We start from the raw sequence: 12,397 nt of genomic DNA, 5'->3' as shown, positions 1-12,397 counted from the left end.
GATTTTATATAGTTTTAATGCTCCCAATGCATGATTGTATTTTAATGATTGGCTTTTCTGCTTTTAGTGGTTCTTGTTTTTGTTGTAAGCTGCTACGAGTCCCATCAGAGAAAAAGGCAGGGTATAAACAAATACACAAACAATAAGAATAAACATCCACACTACTATAGGACTATCATCTTGATCTAGGATAGCCTCCGCTCTCTTCCTATACACAAAAAATGCCAGGTCTTCTATCCAGATCTCCTTGCTCGCCATCTTCCATCTGATAGTGGCTGGCTGAACTGTAACACCTCCCTTCCCCATGCATTCACACCACTTTTTCTTAATATGGTGGAGGTGGCAGAAATCCTATCATTTCCTCCAACTCTTAAATCTTACCCCTGATTATTTAAATTATGACCTATATTCAGCAAGGCAGACACTCATATGCTGGTAGTAAACTACCATACACTGTGAAAAGATTCTAAATATAGACTTGGCAACCAGCAGCCCAAAATAGCAGAGGCAGAACAAACACCACAAAGCAAGCAGCTTACATTTCTTTCTGAATATTGATTTTACTTTTTGTGTTATTACATGAGGTTCTCAGAGGTCACCCTCCCCCCGTCCAAAGGACTAAATTGATCCACACCCGCTCCTGTAAATGGTCACTTTCAGACAATTTTCAGAGTCCCTCAAAATTATGTTTCATAAAGCATTCCTAACTATACCTAAATGTCAGGGAGGTAAAAAATAAAAACAGACTGCACCTCTTAATATGGCATACAACCAATTCACAGTATTGAAATAATAGTTTCAGCAGTGTAATACTTCAAAATGTAATTCCTACTGTAAAATGTTATTAATGAGATGAGTTATTTACAGAACCTTTTTCCACATGGCTGCTGCATGATTTTTTTAATGTAGTGCATTAATCCTGACCATTAGAAATCCCATTTTGATTTTATTCAAAAGTTCATTTGCGTTTCCAATGTCAAACTATTATGAGGATTCGGGAAGGGGGGGGAGGAGACAAGCATATGTTAAACAGATTCAGCTCCAATTCTGCAACATTAACTAACAAGGCATTGAATAAATTTCCACAAAAACCATTCTCTCCCCCCCCCCTCTCTCTCTCACACACGGGTAGCATCTAAGATGGCTCTGAATGATCTCTTTTTAAGTTTTATACTACAGTGGTACCTCAGGTTACATGCGCTTCAGGTTACAGACTCCGCTAACCCAGAAATAGTGCTTCAGGTTAAGAACTTTGCTTCAGGATGAGAACAGAAATCGTGCTCCAGCGGTGTGGCGGCAGCAGGAGGCCCCATTAGCTAAAGTGGTGCTTCAGGTTAAGAACAGTTTCAGGTTAAGAACAGACCTCCGGAACGAATTAAGTACTTAACCCAAGGTACCACTGTATCTGAAAAAGGTAAACCTTTTTATATATACAGTGGTACCACAGGTTAAGAACTTAATTTGTGGTCTTGTTTGGGTGGAAAGGCAGGATATAAATTTAATAAATAACTAAATAAATATTAACGGAAGGTAAAAAAAGGTAAAGGACCCTTGGATAGTTAAGTCCAGTCAAAAGTGACTTGGGGTTGTGGTGCTCATCTTGCTTCAGGCCGAGGGAGCGGGCATTTGTCCATAGACAGCTTTCCAGGTCATGTGGCCAGCATGACTAAACCGCTCCTGCCGCAACGGGACACTGTGATGGAAGCCAGGGCACACAGAAACGCTGTTTACCGTCCTGCAGCAGTGGTACCTATTTATCTGCTTGCACTGGTGTGCTTTAAAACTGCTAGGTTGGCAGGAGCTGGGACAGAGAAACGGGAGCTCACCACATTATGGGGATTCAAACCACCAGCCTTCTGATCGGCAAGCCCAAGAGGCTCAGTGGTTTAGACCACAGTGCCACCCACGTCCCTTATAAATATTAACTAAGCGCATCATAAATCATTATCTGGGATTATGTCTCAATCTCTGTGTTGAAGGGATGTGTTATCTACAGTTAAAATAAGGCTGCTGCATTTGCTCACCCTCTCAGCATAGATGGTTAGAAACCTTCCTCTAGAGGCATAATTAAGGAATAATTAAGGTTCAGATCCACTTCAGCTTGATGACTGAAGCACTCCACAGAGCTGAACACTAATCAGGAATACACACCATTTGGTCTTTGGTGTTAAATGAGAGCACTGCGAAGAACGTGGCAGCACCAGGCAAAAGAAAGATAAGATTCTCTGGAAAAAGCATCCCTGCAGGGAAATTTCTTTATGAAGATTTACATGGATGTATCTGTTTCTACAAAGGCAGAAAGATACTAAAGGAAATGGGCAGATTCTGAAGACATCCAAGAACATACATTATGGGATACCCAAGTCTGAAAGACGAGCTGGAGGTATCATAAAGCTGCATCTGAACCACAAACAAAAGCCAGTTTAACTGCCATAACTTCCTCCAGGGAATCTTGAAACTATACTTTTGTGAGGGTGATAAGAATTCCATTGGAGATCCCCAGCCTCCTTCTAGAACCTAGGATTCTAGTGTTCCAAGGGACAACTATGGCAAACTAATTCCAACTGCAGAGCAGATATTACCATACCAATTTTCTCCGTCCACGACTATGAGATTAGCAAGCAATGCATTCACATAGCAAATCCTTAAAGTTAAATCACATATTACAGCAGATGTTGAATACTTGTTGAGTTGTCTTATGGTGCAATGATTCACCAATGACTGTTACAGTGAATGCCCATCCCTGCTGTGAATACAGGACTTCTACTAAAAATGGTCACGGCTTATTTTTATTTATTAAAGACATTTATATACTTCCCTGCATATTGCATGGCTGTTTAAAATAAAGACTTCCTGCCAGCCCTCTAGCTATTTAAATTAATGCCAGCCCTCTAGCAATTTTCCTTCTTTCTAGGAGTACAGGAATACCAAGGAGGCCTCAGAGAAAGAGAATATGGGCCCCTCAAAATGGAGATGATTATTATTATTTTTTGCAGCTGTATTTTGGAACATGACCTTGATGCAGTAATAATGCATTTTTATACTGAACCGTCCACACATAATTCTGCTTTATTAGTTGTTCTGTGATGCTCCCCCAGTTTTAGCACATTACTGTCATCTGAAGGGGCACCCTTGCGCTACAGCACAACAAAAGCAGGGGGGAAATAAAACCCAGAAGATTTATGGTATGAGAAGTTATGGGATTTCAGCCTCAAGCTACAGGACTTGCACAGATCTGAAAGGAAGCAGCATGTCTGCCTTGAAACTTCTGCAGGCACAGACACTATCAAAAGTGGGATCACATATAACTGCTCAGATACCATCATGAGCACATATCTTCATTCATGCACAATAAAATGAACATCTGGGGAAGCCCTGTGACTTTTGGTCCCCAGACCCTTGTAGGCTTGTCACCTTACAGCACAGGCTTCCTCAAACTCGGCCCTCCAGATGTTTTGAGACTACAATTCCCATCATCCCTGCTCACTGGTCCTGCTGGCTAGGGATCATGGGAGTTGTAGGCCAAAAAAACATCTGGAGGGCCAAGTTTGAGGAAGTCTGTTATAGCATAAGACTGAAGCAAGCCTACTTAATCAGTTTTCTGTTTCTCCAATGATACCTGGCAACAGGCTGATCTCATCCACGCTGCTATTTTGATCTCTATTGTTTATTGTCCTTCCCTCTTTATCTGCCAATATTTTCCCCCCATGTCCCATCCTATGAGATTTTACTCATCAGAATACTCTGCTTTGGCAACATTGTCTTGGGCCATGCTGAACCACTTGCTGCGACATTCCTTCTGCCCGCTAAGAAATGCAGTTTTACTCAAGAGTAGACTCATTGATAGTAATGCACCAAAGTTAGCCATGTTAACTGACTTCAGTGGATTTGCCATGAGTGGGGCCAGCGGTGGATACAACACTAAGAGAGCTGTCAGCTCTTGGCTACTGCCTGGAGAGGCACCAGCCTGTTAAAGAAACTCAACTAAGCTGTAGGTGTTGCCACTGTGGTTTTTTCTTTTCCCCAGCACACTCCAAATTTGAAAACGGTAGCTGGTATTTGAAGGTCTGTTCCTAAATTACACAGAACTGAGATAAGAAGTTATATTGCTGATTTTCCCCATTTCCACTGCAACGTGTGGCATCTCACCTACGAGAATATCTATATCCCTACAAGGTATGGATCTCACCGTAGGCATGACCCACAGGTACTCATTCCACATTACAATAAGATTCACAATTGCCTTCTATAAAATTTAAAGTCTTTATATACTCTCTCTCTCTCTCTGTGTGCCTGTATGTGTGTACACCCCCAACCCCCTCTACTTGTATACAGGTTGTTGTTGTTTAGTCGTTTAGTCGTGTCCGACTCTTCGTGACCCCATGGACCAGAGCACGCCAGGCACTTCTATCCTCCACTGCCTCCCGCAGTTTGATCAAACTCATGCTGGTAGCTTCAAGAACACCATCCAACCATCTCATTCTCTGTCGTCCCCTTCTCCTTGTGCCCTCCATCTTTCCCAACATCAGGGTCTTTTCCAGGGAGTCTTCTCTTCTCATGAGGTGGCCAAAGTATTGGAGCCTCAGCTTCACGATCTGTCCTTCCAGTGAGCGCTCAGGGCTGATTTCCTTCAGAATGGAGAGGTTTGATCTTCTTGCAGTCCATGGGACTCTCAAGAGTCTCCTCCAGCACCATAATTCAAAAGCATCAATTCTTCGGCGATCAGCCTTCTTTATGGTCCAGCTCTCACTTCCATACATCACTACTGGGAAAACCATGGCTTTTACTATACGGACCTTTGTTGGCAAGGTGATGTCTCTGCTTTTTAAGATGTTGTCTAGGTTTGCCATCGCCTTTCTCCCAAGGGGCAGGCGTCTTTTAATTTCGTGACTGCTGTCACCATCTGCACTGATCATGGAGCCCAAGAAAGTAAAATCTCTCACTGCCTCCATTTCTTCCCCTTCTATTTGCCAGGAGGTGATGGGCCCAGTGGCCATGATCTTCGTTTTATTGATGTTGAGCTTCAGACCATATTTTGCGCTCTCCTCTTTCACCCTCATTAAAAGGTTCTTTAATTCCTCTTCACTTTCTGCCATCAAGGTTGTGTCATCTGCATATCTGAGGTTGTTGATATTTCTTCCGGCAATCTTAATTCCGGCTTGGGATTCATCCAGCCCAGCCTTTCGCATGATGAATTCTGCATATAAGTTAAATAAGCAGGGAGACAATATACAGCCTTGCCGTACTCCTTTCCCAATTTGGAACCAATCAGTTGTTCCATATCCAGTTCTAACTGTAGCTTCTTGTCCCACATAGAGATTTCTCAGGAGACAGATGAGGTGATCAGGCACTCCCATTTCTTTAAGAGCTTGCCATAGTTTGCTGTGGTCAACACAGTCAAAGGCTTTTGCATAGTCAATGAAGCAGAAGTAGATTTCTTTCTGGAACTCTCTAGCTTTCTCCATAATCCAGCGCATGTTTGCAATTTGGTCTCTGGTTCCTCTGCCTCTTCTAAATCCAGCTTGCACTTCTGGGAGTTCTCGGTCCACATACTGCTTGAGCCTTCCTTGTAGAATTTTAAGCATAACCTTGCTAGCATGTGAAATGAGTGAAATTGTGCGGTAGTTGGAGCATTCTTTGGCACTGCCTTTCTTTGGGATTGGGATGTAGACTGATCTTCTCCAATCCTCTGGCCACTGCTGAGTTTTCCAAACTTGCTGGCATATTGAGTGTAGCACCTTAACAGCATCATCTTTTAAAATTGTAAACAGTTCAGCTGGAATACCATCACTTCCACTGGCCTTGTTATTTGCAGTGCTTTCTAAGGCCCATTTGACTTCACTCTCCAGGATGTCTGGCTCAAGGTCAGCAACCACACTACCTGGGGTGTACGAGACATCCATATCTTTCTGGTATAATTCCTCTGTGTATTCTTGCCACCTCTTCTTGATGTCTTCTGCTTCAGTTAGGTCTTTACCACTTTTGTCCTTTATTATGGTAATCTTTGTACGGAATGTTCCTTTCATATTTCCGATTTTCTTGAACAGATCTCTGGTTCTTCCCATTCTGTTGCTTTCCTCTATTTCTTTGCATTGCTCGTTTAAGAAGGCCTTCTTGTCTCTCCTTGCTATTCTTTGGAAATCTGCATTCAATTTCCTGTATCTTTCACTATCTCCCTCGCATTTTGCTTGCCTTCTCTCCCCCGTTATTTGTAAGGCCTCGTTGGACAGCCACTTTGCTTTCTTGCATTTCTTTTTCATTGGGATGGTTTTAGTTGCTGCCTCCTGTATAATGTTGCGAGCCTCCACCCATAGTTCTTCAGGCACTCTGTCCAGCAAATCTAAATCCTTAAACCTGTTCCTCACTTCCACTGTGTATTCATAAGGGATTTGGTTTAGATTGTATCTTACCTGTCCAGTGGTTTTTCCTGCTTTCTTCAGTTTAAGCTTGAATTTTGCTATAAGAAGCTGATGATCTGAGCCACAGTCAGCTCCAGGTCTTGTTTTTGCTGACTGTATAGAGCTTCTCCATCTTTGGCTGTAGAGAATATAATCAATCTGATTTCGATGTTGCCCATCTGGGGATGTCCATGTGTAGAGTCGTCTCTTGTGTTGTTGGAAAAGCGTGTTTGTGATGACCAGCTTGTTCTCTTGACAGAACTCTATTAGCCTTTGCCCTGCTTCGTTTTGATCTCCAAGGCCAAACTTGCCAGTTGTTCCTTTTATCTCTTGATTCCCTACTTTAGCATTCCAATCCCCTATAATGAGCAGAACATCCTTCTTTGGTGTCACTTCTATAAGGTCTTGTAAGTCTTCATAGAATTGGTCAATTTCAGTTTCTTCAGCACCAGTAGTTGGTGCATAAACTTGGATTACTGTGATGTTAAAAGGTCTGCCTTGGATTCGTATCGAGATCATTCTATCATTTTTGAGACTGCATCCCAGTACAGCTTTCGCCACTCTTTTGTTGACTATGAGGGCCACTCCATTTCTTTTACGGGTTTCTTGCCCACAGTAGTAGATATGATAGTCATCCGAACTGAATTCGCCCATTCCCGTCCATTTTAGCTCACTGATGCCCAGGATGTCAATATTTATTCTTGCCATCTCATTTTTGACCACATCCAACTTACCCAGGTTCATGGTTCTTACATTCCAGGTTCCTATGCAATATTTTTCTTTACAGCATTGGACTTTCCTTTCACTTCCATGCATATCCACAACTGAGCGTCCTTTCGGCTTTGGCCCAGCCGCTTCATCAGCTCTGGATCTACTTGTACTTGTCCTCCGCTCTTCCCCAGTAGCATGTTGGACACCTTCCGACCTGAGGGGCTCATCTTCCAGCGTCATAACTTTTATATGTCTGTTGTCTTTGTCCATGGAGTATTCTTGGCAGGGATACTGGAGTGGCTTGCCGGTTCCTACTCCAGGTGGATCACGTTTGGTCAAAACTCTCCACTATGACCTGTTCATCTTGGGTGCCCTGCTCGGCATAGTTCATAGCTTCTCTGAGTTCTTCAAGCCCCTTCGCCACGGCAAGGCACTGATCCATGAAGGGGCCCCGGCATAAATGTATAGTAATGCATTCTTTCTATTCCAAACAGTCTGAACACAAGCAGAGACTTCTCAACATGCCCCTGAAAATGCAGAGCACAACTTCCTGCTTAATCTATTGGAGATTATGACAGCTAATGGAATGGGAGGGGCACTGTAACCATGCTATGAGCTTTCTAAAAGTACTTAATGCAATATTTCATATCTCATTTAGGTATGTGCTTTTATTAGCTAAAGCAGTAACTGAGACGGCACAGGAAAGAAAGGGTATTTCCTCCAAAAAGGGGATTTCTCAAAAGCAAAACCTTGTAAAGTTTCCAATTTTCTGAGCATTCAAGTTCAACAAAATGAACTTCACAGCTGCTGATTTTAGAAAAGCAAGCTGTATTTCTGATCACTACATTTCTTTTATTTGACAGATGTGTCTATAAAAACATGCACAGAGTTAGCCGCTATTTTTAATTGTTCTGAGTAGTTCTGACTCTGGGGATTTTTATTTTTATTTTAATCCTCTAAACTTTGGGGGATTGCTTTCAACTATACACTTTCAGGGGCATGACCTAGAGTTCATCATGCCTTTCCAGTCCCTTTAGGGGATCCATTTCCATTTAGTCATCTTTTGATAATTGGGGCACTACTCCCAAACGCGTCATTAAATATTTAATAACCAAGACACGATTCTCCCCTGTTTTCACACTTATCCTTGTATTAATACAGAATGCAGCCAATGTGCAGTGCTTTATAATTTATGTTAAAGTGGTTGTTCTAAAGAGTGTGCTAGATAAATTAAAAACATGGTTGCATTTATTTTAAAATGAAAAAAGCCAAAACTGCCCACAGAGCCTGGTGCTACTTGCATAAGATTGCAATGTTAAATGATGTAAAAGAATGCACCTTAACTCACCTCTGTATAAGCAAGCATTTCTCCATATATCTATAAAGGAAGTTCTTCCTTCATTTAACTCTAGCACACTTCAGAGGCATCGTAGCTGGAAACTCAATTAATCCTCCTAGCACACTGATTATCAAGTTCCACTCCTTGGCATCTATAAGCTCAGTTAAGGCAGCAGCACAGTGGAAATGTAAAATCCAACAAAAACTGAATTAATCAAAGCCCCCAAAGTGTGTAAGAGATAAAAATAACCAAATTCTCAAGTTTAACAACAGTTTAGTTATTTGTTTGTAACAAAAACAAATCTCAGTTGAGGGCATATTTAGTAGAAATATAGTTTTAAATATGGATTATATATCCATATTCTACATTAAAAAATACTCAAGAGGTGTAAAAAGAAAAGGAAAGAATGTGAAACGTAGTACAACCACAAAATACATGTTAGAAACATGAAGCCAACAAGAATTAAAAGCTGCAGAAATAAAATAGACTAATTTGGGAAGGCCTTGGCAGAAAAATAAAGCATATAGCCAACATTTTTTAAAATAAGAATCTTGGGACATGCTTCACTCTATTCACAACCTTAGTCATGATCTGATATAATAATGTGTTAATCCAAAAATTTATTATAAACAGATTTTTTCTAATATAAAGGAGAACTGCTTAAATAATGCTCCATAATTAGTATATGTACAGTCGTGCCTCGCAAGACGAAAAGAATCTGTTCTGTGATTCTCTTCGTCTAGCGGTTTTTTCGTCTTGTGAAGCAAGCCCATTGACGGATTAGCGGATTAGAAAAAGGGGGGGGAGGAAAAAAACCCCGCAGGAACTCACAAGACATTTTCGTCTTTCGAAGCAAGCCCATAGGAGATTCGTTTTGCGAAGCACCTCCAAAACGGAAAACTCTTTCGTCTAGCGAGTTTTCCGTCTTGCGAGGAATTCGTCTTGCGGGGCACCACTGTAGTTTACCTATTGACATAGCTCCTGAGGTAAACTAAATGTCACTGAATCCTTTAAGGAAGTCATTTTCTGCCTTCTGGGAACCTTTCCCATTGTGATTTGTCTGCTGGATAAGCAACTGCCATGAAAACTTTGTAGGTTGCAGACGATTCTGGGGGATGTTCTGGGGTGTGCACGCGTATGTTCATATCCCATCCTCGTCGCCAGTGTTAAGTTGTGGGTGAACATATCAGACGACACAGCTCTTGTTTATTCACAGGCCAGAACAGAACTGAACTGAAGGGTTCAGCCAGCCTGCTTATATAGAGCGCCACTACAACGCAACTGTAGCACTTTCTGTAACTATCCAATCACTGAACGTCACTTTCAATCCCTTATTTGCATATGCGGACCTGAGTGAAAACTATCTACAGTATCCCCCTGCTGGCCCAGGGTGAGAACTTCAGTACATAATACCTACCATCCCAAGTTAATTGACTGCACAGTGCAGAAACAGCCAATCAATCTTTTGGTGAGACATTGCTGAGGTGAATTGGTACCAGTGGTCAACCTAGCTCTATTAGAATTTTATCTGCTAATTGCAGAATCCCTTGTTTCCTAGGAATCTTAGAACTAAAGCTTGAAAACTACTGCTTAAACATATGGAGAATAAAGAGTGTACAATACATACACCTCCTAGATCCAAAGTACTCCTATGGGTTTAGAAAATATCTACAGTGGTGCCTCGGTTTTTGAACATAATCCGTTCCAGAAGAGTGTTTGAGTTACGAAAAGTTCGAAAACCCAAAACTCAAAACTGAAATCTCAAAACAGAAGCCACATTTCCTGTTCACCTTCCAAGGTGTGTTCAAAAACCAAAGCATTTACTTCCGGGTTTATGGCATTCGAAAACCAAAACGTTCGTAAGTGGAGACGTTTGAAAAATGAGCTACTGCTGTATATGCAGAGGTACAGGCACAAACCATAAGAAAAAGAACTAAGTTGGCCAAATAAGCATGACTGATTTTGCTATGAGGCAACAAACAAGTGAGTTAATATTTTCATTCACAACAATATTCTTAGCCTCACTGAATAAGTGTACAGAATTTTACCATAGTAAAATAATTCCCATTCAAAAGATCTGCACCACAACACTGGGCATCGCTGAATAGAGTGTATACCCAAACTATGATAAATATAAATGATTACAAATCTGATCCTCAAAAGTTGGGGGATCTTGTGCGCTTTTAGAACTGCAGTTACGAAACACAACGATGGTATAATATCCACACAGTCTGACCAAATGAATCCACTTCGGATTATCTATTTCTACACTCAAAATCTCTTAACATGTATGAGATGCTTCGTTTCAACCAAAAATGAAGAAAAATTGGGATACAAATATTGAAATGAAATTGAATGAGAATGCTGCAGTAGATTTACCATCTATGGATTTAGTACTGTATTTGGCAAATACTAACTAACAGGGAGTCATTCATGGTTGTAAAATACTTTTCTAACTTTCTTTCTGCTCGTTTCCTCAATGCACGTATTGATTGTGAGGACTGAAGTACAGTCTCAAATTAAATTAGCGACTGTGTGAAATGTGCATTTTAAAAATAATGCTAATAATAATAATGCTAAATTGGAAATCTAATAGCTAAAATTGTTTTTCATTAATATCAGTACCTTGTGGAAGATATTAACTATAATGTGAGGGCCATTTAGACACAAGGTAAATTGAACATGCAAAATTTGTAAGAAAATGTAGAACCAAGATTGGCACACTATAATATTACATTTACACAGCAAATTTAAAGAACTATTTTGCCATTTTTAGGACTGCAGAAATAGCTGAGTTTTTTATTTAAATATCTTTAAAGACATGAAATGTAAGCAATTGGTAGGTTTTGTGTATTACATCCCCCACTCCCAAGTATTTAGTCCTGCAGTTTGATTGAAGGCACAAACCTCTGGAATGAGCTGAAGGGCGAAAGAACAAGGACTCTCATCCTGAAGCTCTCCATTGTGTGCCAGAAACCACCATGCAAAGTAATTAACCAGTTAAGAACAATGGATGCTTATCAAGGTGGTAGGCAATCTGGTAGGAAATTCTAAAACTTCATTTATCCAATATGAAATGTTCATCTGATTTTGTGGGAAAATAGCACCCCCTCTCCTTAACATTCACTGGACTTCTAGGACTGCCACTCAGAATTTCAGATCATTCTGCAATTTGTAAAAAAGAATTATTTCTTCAATTTGTGCTCATGCCAACAAGAGTTACAGATGCCAATCCGTAACTTCCAAGTATTTAAGCCTACAGTTTGATTGAACAAGACTCACGAATGTTTTTTACACACCCACACCCTGCTTGCTGTTTCAGAACTGCAACAACAGGCACAAGCAAACCAACCTGCAGTATCCATCAAGAGTATCCATTTTATTCTGTTTCCAGAATGCACTAATTTGCTGCTAAAAAATTCAAGTTAATAGCTCATTTCTCTATATATTATTTACCGAAATTGTTTCTGCTTCGTTGCTTAAATATTTGACAATGTTTACATTTCCCTTTACAATAATTCTGTCTTTTCATTACCCACTTCCATTCAGTCACTTGCTAGAAAGGAACGCTTCTGTGTTAACTTCCTTCCGGACTATAGCAAGTAGCACTGTTCTTTACTTCCCTACCACATTTGAGACACCCCCTCAGTGAATAGCTGCCCTGTGTCTGCCTGTGGGAAAAGCGGCGAAGAATGACCAACAGCAGCAAAATGATCATCTCTAATTCTTGTCAGTTTCGCTTTCTACGAAAAGTCATTTTCAATCTGATCCATTTGGTAGCTTTTCTGCCAACAAACAAAAAAACACTGCAGTGGAAAACTCCAGCACAAATGATGGCAGGGTGTGTGGAAAAAACTGTACCAGTTTCAAATAATAATGCACATTAGTTAGACAGGGCTTGGGAAAATGAATTTAGAAAATAGGAATAAAGGGCTTCTGCAATACATAT

General features: G+C 40.7%; 1 protein-coding gene across 5 annotated transcripts in view; it reads right to left on the bottom strand.

Moving 5' to 3' along the window:
• Window positions 1–12,397, bottom strand: part of JADE3 (jade family PHD finger 3) — a 37,411-nt gene that overhangs the window by 18,748 nt on the left and 6,266 nt on the right. The window contains exon 1 of one of the 5 annotated variants that reach the window (XM_081197019.1): window positions 8,458–8,481. The exons of 3 other annotated variants lie outside the window; for them this stretch is intronic. The gene's annotated coding sequence lies outside the window, so the exon portion shown is untranslated. Of the gene's footprint in view, window positions 1–2,347; window positions 2,437–8,457; window positions 8,482–12,397 lie in introns of those variants that run through there. One more of the 5 variants, XM_081197018.1, reaches the window with a different exon arrangement.

This window comes from Podarcis bocagei, assembly GCF_964188305.1.
Source record: "Podarcis bocagei genome assembly, chromosome: 6".
In the NCBI taxonomy this organism is placed as follows: domain Eukaryota; kingdom Metazoa; phylum Chordata; class Lepidosauria; order Squamata; family Lacertidae; genus Podarcis; species Podarcis bocagei.
Note: the sequence above shows the minus strand (reverse complement) of the source record. Positions and strands in the feature narration are given on the sequence as shown.